The sequence below is a fragment of the Onychostruthus taczanowskii genome, unplaced genomic scaffold, assembly GCF_017590055.1.
Source record: "Onychostruthus taczanowskii isolate IOZ18803 unplaced genomic scaffold, ASM1759005v1 scaffold2, whole genome shotgun sequence".
NCBI classification, from domain to species: domain Eukaryota; kingdom Metazoa; phylum Chordata; class Aves; order Passeriformes; family Passeridae; genus Onychostruthus; species Onychostruthus taczanowskii.
Window position 1 is genome coordinate 8,389,786 of NW_024499239.1, and position 16,003 is coordinate 8,405,788.

Sequence of the window (16,003 nt, forward strand, 5' to 3'; positions counted from 1 at the left end):
GCGCCCGCCCCGCTCCGCCCGCCGGGCCCGCCCGGGCCGTCCCACCTCCGCCCCGCCCGCCTGCCCGGGCCGGGGTCAGGGCCGGGGCCAGGGCTGAGGCCACGGCCGGACAGGGCGGCCCCGCCTGCGTCCTACCCGCCGCGGCTGGCTCAGGGCCCTCGCTTAGAGCGGGGGTTTAATAATTTATTGTCCCGGGGCGCTGAGTGTTGTCAGGCGGGGCTGCGGCTGCCGAAGGCTGCCGGGGGAGCCCCGCGCGGCCCCTGGCCCCGGCCCTCGCACTGCGCCGAACGGAGGAGGAGGAGCGTTCCCGAATAACTGCGGGAAATCTGCGGTGGACACAGCCGCCTCCTCCGCAGCATGGCTGACGGAAGAAAATAACGCTGTTAGAAGTGTCACATTCCATGGGCTAAGGCGACTGAAATTCCTTTTTTTTTTATAGCCAAGGTAAATGAGGAATGAACTCAGGAGCCCTCTAATTTAGAATAAAGATTATAAGTAGATGATCTTTAAGGTCCTTTCTGACCCAAAACATGGTATGATTCTAAAATTTTCAAAGAAATAATGACTTGTACAGATACTTGGAAACCTTTTAAAGTTGATTAGTACATTACCAAAATGCATGTGAACAAGAGAAATGCTACATCACTTGCAAAAATGTTAATGCACATCCTTCTGATATTCACTACTGATCAGTGAAATAATTGTTATGATACCCTTACAGAAAAACTGTTCAGATGAAACATCAGAGGAACCAAAGAATAAGAAAATCAGAAAAAAATATGTTGTTTGGCCACTTTTCTAACCATCTGTTTTCTCTATTGTTTTGATAATGGTCATTTAACCCAGCTCCTCTGGCCTGTGCACCTCTCTGGCTGAACACAAATCTGACCTCAGCTACAAAATTAGAAAAAACCCGAAGCAACTGAATTTCACTCGGAAAATGGATTGTGTTCCTTCTGCTGGAATTAAATAACAGGTTAATATGGCTTTGATTGAATAATTATTATAGCTTATAGCATGGAGGTTTTGAGAGAAGCCTGAGCTGCCAAGCTGCTGCTCTGTCTAAGCAGTTCCTATAACTAAGCTTGTGTTTTGACTGAAATCCCTTGAAGATGCCATGATAAGCCCCTCTATCCTGGTTGATTTCTTGCAATTTTTTGGGCATACAGTCCAGAGAGCACTGAACCGTCTTTCTTGCCTAACAAGATTTCTGTCATCAACTTCCTAAAGTACTAAGGGAAGTAGCAGTGCTCTGGAGCTACAGGGCAAGGTGTTCTGGAGGTTTTTCCTATATTTTATCAGCCTTTATGTGAAGCTGGGCTAGACCAGGTGATGCACATCTGCAGGGAGTGACTGGAATTTCTCTGTGTAATGCTGCAGCACAGGCCAAGGTAGGGGAAGATCCCTGAGAGTGGTGCAGAAGCAGAGCTGTGTTGCAGGTGTTCTGAGGCTGCTGAGAAATGTGAGGTCACTGTGAAGGTGCTATACAGGAGGAGCAGGTTAATTTGCCAGGGGTGCCAAGTCCTGAATCTGAACTCTTGTAAGGGATCCAGGCGCTTTCCATCAGTGCTTCAATGGGAGTAATTGGAGCATCCCTTTTCCCCCAAGTTTAGAGGATGGGACAAATGAGGAAGGGGCTGGCCTTGTGGAAATGTCACTGAACTTCTACATGCTGATCAAAGGCAGGAGAGAAGCAATCACAGGAAAAAAAGTAAGATTTGCTTATGTTAAGAATGATACAGTCACTACAAACACTGACTTTGTAAAGCACCATAACAAAGTACTGCCACTGACTCAACTGAAGGAGGTGACAGATTCATGGGACATGTCCTCTTTCCCTTGAATGCCTGAGGGTGGCTATAAATCAAGCAAGTTTTCTTCAGGATGGATCAAAATGGTTATCAGGATCCATTACAGTATAGGCTCAGCTGTGTCACAGAAAAACACTTTTGAAGTTCTTGTCTAATACCTTTTGGGACTGCTCTGAGCAGAGTGGCCAGAACCATGCAAGTTGCAAAGTGCCACAGTCCTGAAAACTTCATGATCTAATGACACCAGAGGAGGCTGAAAATGAAACAATAGCCAACTGTGATGAACACAGTTTTTCATTAAAATGATACAGTGTAAATTATTTGAAAATAGTACATAACTTAACAATAAGATCCTTCCTAGTGATTCTTTCAAAAAGTGATTTCCAAGAAAGAATTCAAAACCCAACAGTATTTCATACGAAGCCCTGGATACTGAGTTGGACAAAAAAATGGTTGACTACATGTTAAAAATCAGCTAAAACTGAGACATAAAAGATCAAGAGTTTTTCCTTTTTTTTTCCCCCCCAGCTGTTACCAAACCCAGGTGAAATTGACAAAATAAAACTTAAAAAATCCATTCAAGAAACCAAGTAAGTTTGCTGACTTTATACTCTTTTTTGAAACTTAAAATACTGTGTCTAATTTTAATTTGGATCTTCTTCAGAACAGGCGTAATCCTTACTAAATTCACATTAATGCTAGAATTTCAGAGTGGGGTACTTTGTGGGGTACCTAAAGCATCCCTCTCTGAGTGGATACCTCCGCTTTTCTGAAGTGAAACGTTTCAATGAATACTGAATGCTATAACTTGAGCTCAGTGTGGCTGCAGCTGCAGTGTGGCTTTTCACACCAAATATGAACTAAATGGCATTTGTCTGTTAGCTCTCTTAGGCTTCAGCCTTAGCACCACAGCACCAAATTGCTTTATTTAACTTGCAGATAGGAAGAGCAATGAATGCATTAATGGTGCTCATCAGGATCTTCAGTCAAGTTTTGATTTTTATGTTATCTGCAACTATACGTTGTACAGAGGGATTTTACCAACGTATATAAATACCTGAAGGGAGGATGCAAAGGAGAAAAAGAGCCAGGCCCTTTTCAGTAGTGCTCACTGACAGGACAAGAGGCACAAACTGAAACAGAGGAGGTTTGAGGTGAACATTAGGAAATACTTTTTCACTGTGATGGCGACTGAGCACTGACAGAGTTTTCTTAAGGAGGTTTTGGAGTCTTCATCCTTGGAAATACATAAAAGCCATCTGGACATGGTTTTGGGCAGGTGGGTCTTGAGCAAGGAAATTTGACCAAATGACCTCCAGAGATCTTGTCCAACCTCAACCATTCTGTGAATCTGAGATATTGGTACATTCTGTAATTCATGAGATGTTGTAAGTTCTGGCAAGGAACCTAAATTTTTCATTGTTGACTTCTGCAGTATTGTGATGCAGATGTAGAGAAAATTTGTGAAATGCTAACAGAAAATGAATGTCATAACCAGTGATATTTTCTTGTTGTATGTACAGATATTACATTTAAACACTTCTGCCCAGTTCCCCCATTTTCAGTATGCTTTTAGTACATGATCATTCTCCATTTGCAGCCAGCTGGGGCATAACAATTGCTATTTGTGTCAGCTACAGAACTAAAAGGACTAAGGATTATAGAATATTACTGATGCCAAGTTAAAGTTAGCTTTAGGTTCTCAGAGTTTAGACTACATACTTGTCTTAGCTTCACTACTTTAAGCAGTCTGAAAATTTAAAGGTATTTTATTAGTTTTCACTTTCATCACTAGCTTGAAATACTAGCAGGGGGCAGGAGAGAAAAAAGCTTTGATTCTACAGCACAGATTGACTGGGAATCTGTGGTGCACATTGCACGTTTTAAAAAGTACATACAGCCCTCAGAAGAGGATGTTGTCTTAAATAAAGCACTGCTCTTGTAATCTGATGAGAGGTGAGGGGGAAGCAGGGGAAGAAAAGGAAGGATATGGTGGTTATTGTATTCATGGCTTGAATTTTAGTATTTGTTCTCCACTTCTGTTGTCTACCAGCTAACCCAAGGATGTGTCAGATTATTTTATGTTTCCTCTTTGAAATTTTTTCTCCATTGTTTATTGTAAGTTTCTTGTTCACAACTGAAAGTCTTTTATAATTTCCACTGATTGGCATAGACTCCTGGTCTCAGTCAGGCAGATTAGTCAGGCAGATCAGTCCTCAGTCCTGATCTTAGTCAGGCAGATCTTGGATCCTGTGGCAGCAGAACTACTAAAACATGCTTTTTCTGTCTTGTTCTAGACTGCATTCAGTTTCAACGATAAGTTAACTTATGTTTGTTCAACACATAGGACAAAGTCAGAGCTAATGCCAGTTCTTTTCAAGTATATTTTGGACTGCTGCCCTTTTCTTACATCTTCTCTTTTAGTAAAGACCAAAAATACAAGCCGAAGTGAAAAATAAAATTAGTCTGACTAATAAACACATGATCCTGAACTCACCCCTAGTGCAAATGATTTAAATTATGTTGTGACAAAAAAGAAACATTTGATGTTATATTTTCATGGAATTCAGGAGTAATATGCACAGTTTATTTTGACCCAATTCCTTTATGAAAGAAGTGAGTAGGATGCATTATTTTCATATATGTTCTTCAGTTTGATTGTGATTAAACTTTATTCCCTCCCTAGGGAACTTTCTGGATATCTAACAGAATTACCAGACCTACAACTTGACTTGAATAACACTGTGCTGTCTGTTACAGGAATGGAGTTGAGAGGGATTCTGACAGTTCTCTGACCCTGAGTAAAGGAAAGCTTTCCTTAACCAGGATTAGTTATCCAGAGTAAAAGTAAAAAAATCGAAACTGGTTACAGCATAAATATACTGGAGAGATACTTTCCTTAACAACAAGTTATGAGGATTTTCATAACTTGTTATGAAAACATAGCAAGTTTCCCAAAAATGTTAAGCTTCTAAATCCAACTTGAGACTTCTAAGTAAGCTGTTTCTCGAAAGTGCTGAAGCTGCAGCAGTTCCCATTGAATGCTCAGGCTTGTAAATGCATGGCTGAGAGGCACGATGGCAGTATCAAAGGGGAAAGGCGGTTGCTTTAAAAAAACTGGCACAGTATGCTTTTATAATACACAGCTACACTCCACAACTTACAGCACTAAAGTAGAAATATTTGTTTTACATACAGCAAAACTGAGCCTACATGCAAAAGATTTATCTGATGTCCTATTGATGAAGGAAATAGTATCTGAAATTTGGAAATTAGTAGAGGCACATTTCCATTAGAAAGCTGCTCTAAGAAGGCAGCACTAAATTCCCTACCTTGTTTTTCCTGAATAAATAAAAAAAAATATCTGCAATTAAGGAACTGACTTCAAAGATGTAGCATCTTATTAGTGTAGATTATTTACTCTTGGCAGAGGAGATAAGCATATCCTACTGAAACCATACAAGAACTAAATGAAAGGCTATATTGAGAAATTTATACAGTAGGTCTTAAAATGGCCTCAGACAATTTGAACATTGCACTACAGTATGCTTTTTAAACAGCTTCATTTTTAATCTCCACAAAGTTTTAATTAAAATGAAGCAGAATAATTAAAACCCCCCAAACGCCAAGTTGATGCAATGATTTAATGGGCACAGGCTGCCCTCTCGCGGTCGCAGCAGGAATAGCTACCGAGGTCATGCGCGGCTCTAAGTGGAGCTGGAGCTGCGTCCGCGGGTCCCGCCTTACAAAAAATCCCCCACGTTTCTGCCAGATAATAACTGTTTGATAATGTAGTTTAAGTATTCCTGTAATCTGGGGCAGAAGCTTCCTCTCCGTGTTTTTTTTAGACAATAGAAAACGGATGTCAGTGAATAAAAAATATCTGCACACTTTCTTATCCCGCTTCAATATTCCTGTTTCCAGAGTGTATCAGTATGAAGAAATGAAAAGAAGTACTGAGAACACAATACCATTCCATATTTGGAACATTTCCAGTTATAGACATTTGACCAGGCAGACTGATATAAACCTACAAAAGTCAGAAAATTGAAAAAGAGGTTGGGAGAAAGTGAGGACTGAATGTCACAAAATCCCAGATGTCAGTAGGGCAGCTCTCCACTGATTTACTATAAATGGGTTTATTGTTAAGCATCCACTGGAAATATTACAGCCCTCAGAAGACAGAAACAACCAGCAATATAAGCTTTATTTATCTGTAAAACAGGGGAGGGATAACTCAGCAATGCACAAAGGAGCAGAAGCAACCCCTCTTCCCACCATGTCCACAATCCTAAATTAACCTGAAAATACTACTATCTCTTACTTGGAAAGCCTTGTAAGCAGCAATCTGTGTGACAGGCAAGGATCACATGCCAATGTTTCCCCAGATGATTAAACCACAGTGACTATATTGGAGCTGATAACCTTTGCAGCTGTTAAAATAAATCAGTGTTCCTATTTTAAGGTCCAGAGCTCCTTGCCCTGCAATGCTCAGCTGACCTGATCTAGATACCCAGCCTTATTTATGTGCTGCCTAACTCCAGAAGCAGCTGTGTACTTTGTGACTAGAAAGTAGATCAGTTAGATGTCCTTTAAAAGAATCAAGTCTTTGGCTGACACTTTCAAAAGTCAGAAAGCAAAACCAGTTAGGGATTTAATGAAGAGATGAGCATGCAATCAGCATGTCCCCACCTTTGCTGAAGCAGAATATTGTGCTTCAGAAACCCTCTGATTTCAGTCAATCACCCCCAAGTTTTGTTCTCATCTATTCTCATGGGTCCCCTCAAACACACTGTAGTGTTGTCCTCACACCAGCTTTGGCAATGATGACACTGACTGTGTGCCAGTTAACCAGCACTTGCTCCCCTTCCTATTCTCTATGTTCTCATCACATCTCTGGTTTTTTTCCCAGCCCTATCATGGGTCCCACATGATCAGTAACATTTATTGGTATAATTTGTCTCCTAAGAGCAAACTGTTATTCAGACGACTGCTTATTCTGCTAGACTTCTGCTGCTTTTCAATTATAAATTGCATGAAAGGCAGAGTAAAAACCTACACTGTGTTTAACCACAAATGTGAGTCTGTGGCAAATGCCAAACCACTAACATCTCCTCATCTGATACAGCAGTTACTCTGGGCTGTCCAAGGGGCTGCTCCTCCTGCATTCTTCTGACAACCATTCTGTCAGAAAGGCAGAAGGAACAGCTGAGAGGGGAGCAGCATGAAGTCCCCACACTAAGTGCAGAGACTGTTAGTATGTGATGGTTTTTTCTCTCAGTGGAACTTTCAATACCATTTGAGTTGGATTTGTGTTTTGAAAAAGAGTATTTTAAAGGGGAGGAAGATCCTCTTGACAGAGTTTATTGCAGTGGAGGATTAAATGAAGGATCTGACCTTATACAGCAGCACTTTTTTGATCTGCGTTGCACTCTGTTGTTAGAGCGGTGTAGGAACAAACACCACTGGAAAAAAAAACCCTTTGCATTTTTTCAGTCAAAATATTTTGAACTCAAGCAATGTGAAAATATTCAGCAAGATCTTACCTTTATCAGAGGACCTCAATAGCTGAGACAAGGTTACATTTTATAAACATCAGGTGGGATTATGGAATCCTATTTGTACTGTGCTATCATACGAAAAACAAATATTTGGAGATACAAAGCCTTTTGTTGACTTAACACTCTGGATTGGTGCTATGGAATAATTTAGGGTGTTTACTTTGGGAGGCTCAATAAAGGTCAAATGAATACTTAGGATAAAATCTCTTGTACAGTATACTGCCTGTATAGTCCCTGTGAAGAGATTGAATAATCTTTTTACCTAACATAATTCTAGTTGAAAATATCTCTCTATATTACACATTATCCATGTGATAGAGACATATATATCATACAGATAATATAGAGAGATGTGTTATCTCAATCTAGGTTCTAATATAAGTAAGTTTAGGCAATGACTCTCTTGAGGAAGCCTGGGTTACACACTGCTCCTGGAATAATGATTATTAAGGTCACAATTATTGCAGGTTAGTGTTTGGTTTACAGAGTGATTCATGCAAAAAATATCCTTCATAAGGCTGTCCTCATCTTAATGTATTAATATTATTTGCATTATGCTGAGATAACGTTTTGCAAACCTAAGCTGGTTATAATGCAATTCTGTTTGCACATTTCATTCCTGCCCCCGTTTCGATCAGAAAATACTCTGGCAGGAAGAAACCGATTTGTTTATATCCTATATATATATATATATATATATATATATATATGTAGGGTTTTTTCTTGAAGATATAAAGCAAAAACATTTTATAGGAGACATTTAACTTAGCATAAAATTAAATATTTTATTTGAAACTATTAGTAAGGAAAAATGAATGACAAACTACAAAGGAGTTTTTTACCTTCTTTCCCAGTTGTCCAGCATTTGCTACGTTCTCCCAGAATACTGAAACTATACATTCTGGCAGTGTGTTAAATCATCAAGCTACGTAATGTTTTGAGACTTAGACACTGTTGGAAATATTGAAAATTTTCAAATAATCATTGTGGTAGCAGCAAAAAAAAATGATGATTGCTCAATTCCTTGTGATTAGGACACAGGCTAGTGCTGACTATAGTTTCTGCTGCTCTAAAGATTTGTCTTGTTTTACAGAGCAGGACAGGATCCACAGTTGAGAAACAGCAGAAATGCTCATCTTTCACAACCCTTTAATTAAGACTCTGTTTAGTAAAGCAGGAATGTATGGATTTATGTCCTTTTAGTTCCAAAACAAAATCAATCAACTTGTGAACATCTGAAAAGAAGGCTAACACTGGGCTTTTTGATTAAAACCTGTCTCCTCCCTCTGCAAACATGGGAGCCTGTTCCCACCTCCTGCAGAATGTTTATTCTGTTATTGTACTGCAACAAGTTTGACTACATTTAATATACCGTTTGGGAATATCTGAAATAATATATTTTAGTTAATTTATTATATAATTTTGCCCTCCCCTCCCATCATCCTAGGCAAGAAAACCTAACTTGCTAAGACTTGAAATGTATGGGCACATCTTAACAAAAAAAATCTGTTCATCTACAAGATGACTTTAATATTAATTAAATTATCACACACACCTATTAAAATCCTGTAAAAGATATTTGTCTCAAATCCTACAGCAAGAGTAGGTGATACAGCAGGGTAACCAGGACAATTATCCAGACCATATGCTCCACCCAAAACATGGAAAATCAGCAGCTCCTTTATCTCCTGTTCCCAGGAACACATAACCTGCTTGTTTCTTTTTTAAAAAAAGCACAATGCCTTCTGGTAACAAAATGACTGTTTAAGTGCAGTTTGTATCAAAGCTAACTACTGCAGTTTTTGAAAGTATGGCACTAGAGACAGGCAATCTCTAAAATAGTATTAATTTAACTAGGGCAGAACCAGATTTGTGAGAGATGTTCAGTGAGAAACACCAGGATATTTTCTTATTGCCAGAAGATCCTCCTCAAAAAAACCACAGTGCCAGAGTCCATTTTGCTTGCGGAGCCTTATCCTTCTCCCCAGCATGACTCTCATCATTCCTGCTGGCCTTTGGCACTACTTGTTTCCTGATTATAGACTTTTTTATCCTCAGTGAAAACTGTAATCAATTTAAAGTTAACAAAATAGAAGATTAATCTATAGATAATACATTCCTTGGAAAACTGGGACTTCTCAGAATGATATATTTTACCTTTTTAAAGCTGTCACAAACACCGACTGTTAATGAACTGTTAAAGCAAAAATTACTCTGATTTAATCATACTTCAGATCTCGTCTTTGTCCTTAAATGAAAAAGAAAAATCTGTCCAAATCTTGTAAGTTCTCACAATCAGGGGATATTATTTCCTGACCAGATTTAAGAAGATTCTCCTTCCATTGACTTTTCCCTAAACTCTCATCCACCTGCCTCTTCTGCTCCACTCCCTTGATTCCCTCTCAGGCTTCAAAGCGGAATCAACTCCTGAATCAACTGTGCTTCAGATCCACATTCTCAGGTAGTTTATCCAATGTGCATGAGCAATCAGCACAATTTCAGATAGTGAAATCATTATTTCAGTTCTTGTCAATAAACTATTTTCTTTCAGAGCAGAAGAGCTACTGCAAGATGCTACCTTGGTAAGAAGATTACTTACCATTAGGCTCAGAGAAAGCAAGACAAGAAGCAGCAGAAATACCCAATACTCACATTATTTTAGCAAATCCCCAAATAGTACTTAGCATGTTACATTTAATAAGCATCCATACAGCCATGCCCACTTTATATCTTACTGAATTCAAGCTTTTATATTTTTCTACATTTATTTGTGTACAACTGCTTTTACGTATTCTCTGTCTCTAAACAATTGGTGAACTGACCTACCAGGGATTATATATATAAATAGAAACACTGTTGTGAAAACAGTAAACTGGAATTCAAATTAAATCTTTTCCCTCTCTCTACAGCTTTTCAGTCAGTTTGTGGCTTCTTATCTGGAGAGTTTCATATCCAAAGCAGTGGAAATAAACAGGTCCAACAAGATTTGAGATTTATCTCAATAGATCTGTTCTTCACTGAGTTTTAAGCCAAACTCTTTGCATGCAAATTTGGTGAGTCATATTTGCTTAAAGCAGAGTGTGCTTCTGAAATCTTGGAGAAAATAAAGGCTGTCCTTACTAAGACTTTAAATTGTAAGTTAGTGATTACATACTTGGCTCTGGGCTTTTACCTGTATTATGTATTCTTGCTTAAGGATATTAAACCTTGTAGGTAAGAGTTCGGTCAACCAACATGAGAAGTTTAATCATATCAGGTTAATAGATCACCTTCCTGACCTTCATTCTCTGCAAATGAATGAGGAACTGTTACTGCAGTAGTGTTTTATTTTACTGTAATAGTTTCAGCCTCAGTATTATTTTCAAGGAATGTGCTATTCCACCTGCATAGCCAGCATGCTCAAATTAAAGCAAGGGTTGTTATGACTAAGTAAGCCTCCAGTCTAATAACTGAAGCACTTCAATCCTCTGCTAGAGGTCTCTTGGAGGTCTACATCCTTTTTTTCCCCCAGTTCAGTAGTTTCCTAGAAGTAGATTCTAAATTTTCTGGAGAATATTACTTACGAGTGATGAAGAACTAGAAAGCAGCTTCTGAAATGAGGATTGAGAAAGTGGCTAGCCAGTGTAAAGCTAAGTGTAAATGCTGTTGACAGACTAGGACCATAAATCTTGAGATGGGAAGGCCAAACAGATGTATTTATGCCATATCTCCTTGCTAGTATACTGTCATTGCATTCTCCTAGCCTGATCTTTGTTATGAATACAGTCTTCAGCAGGTTATTTAATAAAGCTGGATGTGGCATAATCTGCACAACTTACTGCTCTTTGGCTACCTTTTTCACTTTTATGTCAGACCTAGTATAGAAAAATAATCAAAATGCAAGTGGTTTAACATTAGCATTTTATACATTAAAAAAACACCTCCCAGACAAACAGTTCATGAAATCATGAGAGCAAAAGCAGTAAAAAGCTAATTTTTAAAGAGTCCAGGGTAAGCATATTTGCCATGACTAATCACTTCTTGTAATGGTTTAAATGCTATCTCTCATATGGTGCTAGAGACTGCTGGAGACAAAATACTTCTTTATAAGGTTTGATCTATAAAAAAGGACAAAAAGGCTGCCAAGCAGTCCATTTTTAGCAAAGATCAAATATCTTTGTTGCATTTGGATAGACTCACTCCAGAATTACTACATGGAAACTTAATTAATATTTTACAAAATACTTTGTTACTCTCCTTTTCAAATAAATTTACTATCTTCTTGCAGCATAGACAGTTTGTTATTGATGACCAAATTTCAGAAGCTAAGGAGATTTACTTCAAATTTTGTCTGAAGTTTTGAGCATTAAAAATAATTTAACATGAAACACAACTTTCAATTATTCTGTTTTCCTTACTAGGAACTGGGATGGAGAAGAGGAGGAAAATAAATACCTTCAAACTGGCTAGATAAAACAACAAATCAAATTGGTTAATTAAAATATCCAAGATTTTTAATTTGTACTGATCTTTTTACTACCCCTGGGAAGTGGAAAACATCTGTAATGCAACACACACTGCCAGTCTGCCCTGGGCAGAATATGGGGAGTGACTCCAATGAGAATTACTTTCTGCCCTGCTTTACATAGCCACACAAAGTCACTGAAGAACCAAGAAATGGTTCCAGGTTTCCACACGTCTCCATGCATGCCTCCTGCTTCCCTCTTAGCTGAAATACAAAAGCAATCTTCCTCAGTTACTTTCTTACTTCCATTTATGAATGTTGACAAAATTATTAGAGTTGAATCAAAATATTAATAAAATACTTCCAGATTTCCTTTTGTATGTACACTTAATGCTTTAGGCATGCAGAATGGACTCTTTGTAATGAGGCCACTAATGAAGCCAATCCCTTTATGCTTTGTCACTGCACACAATACTACTGAGCTTTCTTCAGTTTTCCAGCCCCACTACTATCACTGAATTCCTCAGTGAGTGTCCAGCTATGAAAAATTCAAACTCCATCAGATTAATTCATAATAATGTATGAATGGGGAATAGGAACCAGTAGATTTTGGTTTCAGTATTGTAGACTTTTGCTTTACTTTAAATGTACTTAGCATCACAATATAAAATATTCATATAGTATTTACATGATAATTTTTACTTGCTAACTATTGTGTGATGAATTCCTTAACAAATGTGCCAGCATAGAACCCAGGAAAAAGCTGTCATCTGTAGGGACTCCATCTACTTTGTGTTCAGTTTCTGCCTCTACCCCACCCCAAGCAAGCCACTGTGTACACTGTGTATTCATAATATGGTTCTCCACAAAACCACTAATCTTCTTTCACAACTCCTTTTAGCCTAGGATGGGCTTGTTGTTTTCTTGTGATCCCCCTGTCAAACTCAGAAGCTGCTCAAGATCCTCTCTCCTCTATGCTCCAAAGAACTGATCTAATAACATGTAACTCCTTATATTTCACTAAAGTCCAAAGCTGCTGATTAATTTAGGAAGAACCTGAGCGTCCTAAAAGCCATAGCATAAAGTCTCCCAAGGCACTGAAGACATGTTTGGTTTGAAGCCTAGAACCGGGTTAATGGTCTATCATGCCTAAACCTGGTTAGCATCCAGAATATCAACATTTTTCGTCAGTCCCTGAGGAAAGCTCTGTCTACCAGGCATTCCTGGGGATACATCTATTGAGTACCATCAGGAACTGGCGTCTCAGGAGACGTAATGGCAACCACAACATGGTTTAAGCTAAGCATGGTTAAGCATGGGTTAAGCTTTAAGAACTAAAGCTAATGGCCCCACTTCCCTCTTTATACCCTACCACAACTGCCATAATGTTAAGGGCTGGCATTGTGAAGGGGTGTGCTAGGCTCCAATTCTGGTTTCCAACAGTTTTTTTCAATCGACATGCAAATGATGGTAAAGTATTGACTCTGTCCTTGGGAAGGCATCAATAACCTTACTCTTTTCTCCTCTGGCAAGTAGAACCAAGGCCAATTTTTTTTTTATTCTCTCTGGACCAGAGAAACAGATTTTACAAACAAAGGGAAGACAGAGTCCTTCCCAAACCAAAAGTCTAGTGCTTAAACTATTTCCCTGAAAGATGTCAGCCACCTGACCCCTGACCTTACACATGTACAGCTAAAACTGAAACCGAATTCTGCTTACAAAGTCCTGTAACAAAACATCCCTGAAAGATGTCAGCCACCTGACCCCTGACCTTACACATGTACAGCTAAAACTGAAACCGAATTCTGCTTACAAAGTCCTGTAACAAAACTGATTACTGCATTAGAAGTGTAATGAAAAATACAGGGAGATAAAGAGAGTAAGCAGGAGAGAGAGATTTCTTCTAGAAATATACTACCCTTATAGCTTAGTTCCTCTACTGATATTTTCTCAACCTGAAGGCTGAAATATTGTAAAGCTGGGCAATTTTTCGAGTATAAAGTTCAGCATCATAATGAAGAACTGTATCTTCTTTACAGCTTTGTTAGGTTTAGGGATTTATTTTTCCATTTAAGAATCATAGAATCACAGAGTGGCTTGGGCTGGGAGGGACCTTAATAGTTCCAACGCCCCTGCCACGGGCAGGGAACACAGACCTTCCACTAGACCAGGTTGCCCATTAGCAATACCTTTCATCATCAGGAACAGCTGCTTGCTGGGAAAAGTGGAAAGAACTAATTAGGAATCTAGCTTTTATATATTTTGATGGGAGTGTTCCTTACCACTTTTCCTTCACTAATGGCTTGATAATATAGCTACTTTGAGTAAGAAATACCAAGTGTTTCCAAGTGTTGGGGTTTCATTCCACTAGGCAGCTAAGCACCACACAGCCAAGCATGGAACACCAAGGTGAGTTATATTGCCTGGATCTAGGAATTTTTACTTTTGATATATAATTTTCCAAAAACAAATACACAAGGTGCAAAGTGTAAGTTACCACTCCCAAAGAGTGCTTCTTTGATGTATATAAGTGTTTTAAATACTACTGGCATTCGGATGCAGCTTTAAAACATTCTGGAAGTACTTTTGCCTTGAATATATAGATAATACATACAAAGAATGCTTGTAGAAAGGATGCTTAGAAAACAGAGACAGTCTTAACTGTGATTCTAGTAATAAAACACTGCAATTAAGTTATGTGGGAATATGTATAATTTAATTTTCAAAGGGAATTTCAATTATCCATGTTTTACTAGCACTAGCATTGATTAGTTTTACACTGAGGTATTTTTGCATACTTGAAATAGATGAATTTTAATATGTAATTACATATATATATATAACTAATTGTAAAATTAGCATCCAGCTAGTTCAGTATAAAGTATCTCATTGAGTCACATAAAAGGGCTTGGTCACATGAGATTTCCAGTGTCACTTTCTTTGTTTTGATGTTTAAGACCACACTACTTAAGACATGCAAACAATGGTTCCTGTCTTCTACTTACCTCTGCCAAGGTTCTTTCTGTAACTTTTACAAATGATGACAATTAATTGTCTGGTTTGTTCAGGCATTATTACCAATAAAAATGAAATTCCAAAAAGGTCTTCCAATAAAGAAAGTCAACACAGGAATTTAGTCTGGAGATGAAGTTTCAAGAATTAGTAGTGGATAGAGCCAAATACTACTTAAACAAAATTTCTTGACTACTTTGCAATAGAAAAACTGTTTGCATGTTTCCCAAATGATTCCATTTTCTAGTAATAGGAACAAACTGAAGATACATTCTAGAAATAACTGACATAGATTGGGCCAGTTAAACCTCATTGAAAATTAGTTTTGAGATTGTTAAGGAAACTTAGTAACATTTTGAGTGAGATTTATTATTTTTCATAAAAGCTGATGGATGGTTTCACAAATCTTCTAGTGGCAAAGCTAATTGGATAGTTTCCCCACGCCCAGGGGTGTTTGTTTCAGTGGATGAAGAAGGGCAGGAAGCTACTGCCTCAGAAATTGTGCCAATTCCCTGCTTGTAAACCCAGATTAGTTCTCTAATCTTAAAAGGATAAAAAAGCACAGTCTTTCTGAAGTCAGAGGGAGATTGAGTTAAAGCCTACCTCTGAAGAGCTTGTTTCATGTAGGCAGACATGGTTCAGTAGTCCTGCTGCATTTTTCCATTTCCTCTGAGTTGGGATCTGCAGTGCTGCACCTTACCCAGAAGAAAAGGAAGATTGTATCTCTCTCCAAGTCTGTCACTTTTGTGACACTGAGAACAGCTGACAGAGAACCACACCCTCAAAAAGAGAGTAAATAAAAATATGAGACAGAACAGAGGCAACTGAGTTAAGCAGCAGTACTTTCTGTAGAAAACCCAAGAGGAAGAAACAATTGTTTTTTAAAGTGTCCTGTGAAATAATTTTTAAAAGAACCCTGTGCCCTGCTGCTTGACTGCCTATTGTGTTGAAAAGAACAGCTCTGCTAGTTCCTCATTAGCTTGGTTAATAAACAGATAAGTCTCTCACCAATAGAAAGAAAACATCTGAGTTTTCATGTTCTTGGTTACCTACTGGACTGAGAAGAGGTATTTCCAACTACAAACACCTCAGATACTAAAAAAAAATAAATAATTGCATAAAAGTAGTGGCTACAGTTAGTGCCATGAATAGAGCTGACAGTCAAGCATAGATGA